The sequence below is a fragment of the Miscanthus floridulus genome, chromosome 9 (assembly GCF_019320115.1).
Source record: "Miscanthus floridulus cultivar M001 chromosome 9, ASM1932011v1, whole genome shotgun sequence".
NCBI classification, from domain to species: domain Eukaryota; kingdom Viridiplantae; phylum Streptophyta; class Magnoliopsida; order Poales; family Poaceae; genus Miscanthus; species Miscanthus floridulus.
Genome location: NC_089588.1, coordinates 78,989,973 through 78,995,651, shown reverse-complemented (window position 1 = coordinate 78,995,651; position 5,679 = coordinate 78,989,973).

The window sequence follows — 5,679 nt, the reverse complement described above, 5'->3', positions numbered from 1 at the left end:
ATTGATTTTGTGAAAGAGCATATTGTTTACCGATTTGGTATTCCTCAGACTATCACTACCGATCAGGGCACTATGTTTACATCAGGAGAATTTGATGAGTTTGCTGTGGGTATGGGAATTAAAATTTTAAATTCTTCTCCATATTATGCTCAAGCTAATGGTCAAGCTGAAGCTTCTAACAAAGGGATCATCAAACTCATTAAGCGCAAAATTGAAGAAAATCCTAGGAGGTGGCATACAGTATTAAATGAAGCCTTATGGTCATATCGGATGTCATGCCATGGTGCAACCAAAGTAACGCCTTATCAGTTAGTATATGGACACGATGCAGTGTTGCCTTGGGAAATTAAGGTTGGCTCTAGACGAATACGTTCTCAAAATCAGCTGACAGCCGATGAGTATAATACTCTTATGAAAGATGAGTTGGAAGATGTGGCGGGTCATCGGTTAAAGGCTTTAGTTAGTATTGAAGAAAATAAGAAAAGAGTAGCTAGATGGTATGACAAGAAGGTGAAAGTAAAAGAGTTTGCCGATGGAGATCTGGTCTGGAAATTGATTTTACCGATTGGGACTAAAAGTTCAAAGTTTGGAAAGTGGTCTCCTAATTGGGAAGGTCCATATCGGATAAATCAGTCTATTCCTGGTAATGCATATATTTTAGAAACCCTCGAAGGGGTTGTGTTTCCCAGAGCGTTAAATGGAAAATACTTAAAAAAAATATTACCCTAGTATCTGGACAGATGCATAAGAGTATAAGTGCCGATAACAATACTATCGGCTGGAATTATGCAAGAGTATCAATGTCTTATAAAGTGCCGATACAATAAATAAGATTACACGTTCAGCAAGGACTGGATAGCTAATATCGCACGTAGGCGAATCTGGTCGGCTTCTTCCATTTCTTTGATATCGTCATCGGCAGCACCCTCCACAGGCTTGAGTTTCTTCTTCATGGCTAAAGCTTTGCGAGCTTGGATATCTCTTTCTTGCTGAAGGGCTTTGACGGTATTGGGTAGCTGGCTTTCTTCTTGTTGAGCATGAGTTAAGGCTGCATCGATTTCTTTCAATTCAGCCAATAGAGCTGCTTTCCTTGCCGATAGATCCAAGATTTTCTGCTTAAGTGCAGCACCCGAAGTCTGCAAGTTGACAATGCCCTTGTGCTTCTCATCAGCGAGTTGTTTCAGTTGTAGCATCTCTCCTTTAAGTTGAGCTTGAGCTGCTCTATCGGCAATGCGCTGAGCAGCCCGTTGATATTGCAGTTGACGGCTTTCTAAGTGAGCTGCTGGGAAGAGTATTTCTTCAACATCGGCAGGGACCTGGCCACGAATTGTTTTGAAAATTGCCTTTGCGGGGTCCGAGTCATCTACCAGTTGGGCGGTACTTTGCTGTAGCAAGTTCAGGAGGGTTTCCAACTTGGATTTAGTCTCTGCCGATATTGTTCCCAGTGCAAGGGAAGAACTTGTTTCCTCTCCATCGTCGTCAGAAATGTCAATGGCAAAGGAAAATAGGCTGTTCGGAGAATCTTGTTCCTGAAAGAAAGACAAGGAGATCAATCAGGGTTAGGTATGAGTATTGTAAAATCAGATAAGTTAATCGATTTACCTGTTTCAAGGCAATTTCCTGTGCTTGACTGGAGGAAGCAACCTGGAGTATGTCGTGTGGATCGGCTGAGTTTGCCGATGGGATATCCTTTGTGACTTCATCGGTGGTGGGCTCTTGAGGTGTGATGACCGATGACATTGGGGCAGATGTAGGGATCGGCATAGACCTTTGTCGTTTTGGCTGTGCTTCAGTATTTGTTGGAGCTTTGCGCTTTGCTTGGACATCGGCAACGATTGGCTGGGGGGTATCGACACTTGATTGTGAAGCTTGGGCATCTGGTACGTTTGCCGATGTACCCAATTGTTGCTGCAAAACAAGTGTAAGATATGATATTTAACAGATAAAATGTAAAGTCAAGAGGCTACCTCTGAAGGAGTGGTGCTTGATATCGGCGGAATTGCCGATGACGATCCCGTAGCAGCTCTTACCCCCTGATGATTAAGGTTAATATAGTTTGTGATCGGCATAAGTGAAAATAAACAAGGTTGTTACCTTAAAGGCTTTGACCAAGGTTGTAGCAGCGGCCGATGGGGTGGCCCTGGATTTAGCCAATTTGGATTTAGAAGTGATGGTCTTAGTAAGAATCTTCTGGTGAGTCAAAGCGGCTAAGGTGGGAGCGTTGTAGCCGATCGGCGATGTTGGGGAGACAGGCCGGAGGTTGAAGGGTTTCCCACTTTTGCTCACCGATGGTGCTGGGTTGTTAACCTGTTACAAGGGAATCAGTTACTGATAAATGAAAGGAAAAGCAGAAGGGGGTTCAAGGAAACTTACCGCGTCGTCAGGGATTGCATATTCAGAATCGATCATGTGCCGATATGTGTGAGCAGAAGTCGCGAACAGTTGCTCTTTCCACTCTCGCCACCATTGCTTGTATGACTCAGTGATGAAAGATATTGGTGTCCAGGTGGATATATCGACATCTGTGGTATCGGCATCAGGAGAAAGTTGTACTACCTTGTTCCAGTCTGTTCCGCAGGTGATTGTTTCCCTGGGTTTGATCACATCGGCAAAGCAGAGTTTGATTGGCAGTTGCCCAAAAGCCAATTGGCGGGATACTGCCGATGGGTTGTAAAATTCATATGTAATGTTGGTGTTTTTCCCGCTGCCGAATGTGTTTACTGGAATTGCCCTGGGAGTGATGATAGCCATCATAAGCTCATTATCTTGATTCAGAGTGTCATCGGCAAAGTTGAAAAGGAGGGGGAATCTGTTTTCTTCGTCGATATAAGGTACCCAGGCCCTATGATCACGAGAAAGACCATTATAGAAGCTTTGAAAGAATCTACCGATTTGGTCTTCGTTGGCTTCTGTTCCAGGGAGGACGATTATGGCTTCACCAAAATTGAGGGGTGAGCGTGTTGCCGATTCATCATCCCCGAGCACATAATCTTCAGGAATTTCTCGTGGGAATTGTTGAGCAAAAAAGTCCCATTGCAAACGTTTGTGCATATGGGCATTCAGCCACATGTTGATGAACCACCACGGGCCTCCCAGGTTGCCGATGGGTTCGCCAAGCAGAAGCTTCTGAGACACTTGGTGAAGAAGATGATAAGTGGAGCTCAGAAGGTATCGGCCAAGAGGAAACCTTGCGCCATTAGCTAGAAGTTCAGCTGCAGGGAGGAAGGCGTTGGTTGGTCCTACTGATCGACCACAGAAGATAAATTTTTCTAACCACATATTCAGAAATGTGGCATGTTCCCTCTGGCTAGGTGTCCCGGTTTTCTGGTATTCTTGAATATATCCTGTCCAACCGCCGATGTTACGGGTGTTCACTCTATATTCAGGCTTTCTACCATAGAGGGAGCCTTCATCGGCAGTTGAGATGTCCAAGCCAGTAAGCATGTGGACATCGGCAAGGGTAGGGGTAGCTGGGCCATGTCCAAACATAAAAGTATTGGTTGTATCTGACCAGAAATAAGCAGCTGCAATTATCATTGATTCATTTTTCTGCATATCGGCAATAGAGAGCCTGATACATTGGTCTAATCTTCGTTCTGCCCAGTATACTTGCATCGAGTTATTAATTCTCAAGTACCAGTCTTTCCACCCCTTGGTGGTTTTGGGCCAAGATCGGAATGTGTCTTTCCACAAATTCAGGGAGAAATTTTGGGCTCTAAAGGGGATTCTGTTAACCTCTGCATTGATCAGATCGGTTGGATCTGGGTTGCCCATTGGTCCGAGGCATTGGACGTGCGGCTGATCGGTTGGGATAATTAATTTGTTGCGCAGTTCCTAAGGTTATAGAATCCAGAGAATAGAAAAAAGGGAAAATCACCAACTGAATGAATTTGCGAAAAGATCAAAGTAAAGGGTAATGGAAGTGGAGCAAACCGCGGGGACGTTGAAGTTGATGGCCATGGTCTTGGGGAAACTTGAAGTTAGCACCGGAGAAGAGTTCTTCTTGGTTGAGGTCGCGCGGTTGTTCGTCGGAGTCGCCGCCGGAGAGAGAAAGTGCCAAGGATTGGAGGCTGAAGGTAGAAAATGAGGGTTTCGGAGAAATCTATTTATAAGCCGCCCGGAGTGAGGGTATTTTGGACTTATCTCTATGTCGCGCGCATATAGGTCGAGACAGTTCAGGGGGATATAGTAACTGTTCGCGCGATAATCAGGGGATTGTGCAGATGAGTTGATGACAAGTAATCATGACTTAGAAGGGATATCGATACAGGATATTTTAATTCTGAAAATGGCAGCATTATCATGTTAAGATCTTGCCGATGGGTTATTGTTTCGGTATCTTAACCATAATCAAGGCAAGAGTGGTTGGCGATTGTGCGACATTTACTGAAATGCGTAAATCAAGATTAGATCTGATTGGATTTGATGACAAATCAAGTTTTGGCTTGGAGAATGAGTTACAATAATCGGGCAAAGGCAAGTGTTATCTGGAGTAAATTTCGGAACATTAATGGTTTTATATTCCGAAATTGGGGGGCATGTGTTGACACCGTTTTTTGTACGTGATGGTGATCGGAATGGACTAATCGGTGAGGGGGAGGTTACTGTGTACTTTGATAGCCGATGGAAGCCAGCTTGTGAAGATAGTTGCCGATAGCTGGTGATGGTCGATGGAAAGGGTGGTTTGGATTCGGGCATTGCCAATGAAGTTAGAGGTGTTATTGTCGATGCCGATGAAAGGAGGTTTGAAGACTACTGCCGATGAAACAGGGAATATACCGATGAAGGAAGGCTTGAAGACTACTGCCGATGAAATAGGGAGTATGCCGATGGGAAGGAGGACGGTGAGATTTCCATCGTAATTGAGGCGGACAGGGAAATAGATAGAAGTTGATTTCTTTTTTTATATTAGTTAGAGTATGATTCATGTAAGAGTCACGTGTTTCCTTAGATATGGGATTGGTGTCCTAGTTGTGTTTGGTTGTGTCTCTTTAGATCAAGGTATAAATATGGAGTAAGGGGCAATGTAAGAAATATATATCAATCAATATCAAAACCAACTTTTACTCCTATTTGCATCTACTTTTCGGCGACTTCGTCAATTTGCATACTTTTCTTTTTACGAGTTCTCATTGATTCGGCGAGCTGCATCGCTTCAGTGCGATCTTCGGCGATTCTCGAGTTCCGCGTGAGCACCTCTTGGCCGTGACTTCCGGGCGTATCGCTGTTGTCAGGACCAAAGTGTTCGTTTCTTCATCCTTGTCGATTAGCAGGTCAAATCGACTGGCACGCTTTGGATATCGATTCGGGTATTAGCCCTTTGTGTTTGCAGATCCACTTTTGCATCAACAGAACATCTATAGCGACAGACAACAAATCGCTAAATGAGGATTTAGCGTCAGATGATCTCTGAGTTATCTTTAGCGTCAGATCATCCATCGTCAAATATAATTTTTAGCGTCAGATGTCTGACGGTGAAACGGTGTTGTGGTGTAGCGTTCATCACTATGTAATTTGCCCCAAAAGATGAGCATGAAGGGTGGAAGCAGCATTTGTAGCAGTAATTACAACACAAAAGCTTCTGTTTTCTGATAATACATTCGATGTTGTACAGTGAAGGATCCTCTGTATGCAAATGGCACGTATTATATTTCTTCACGATATTCATAAAGGCCAAAA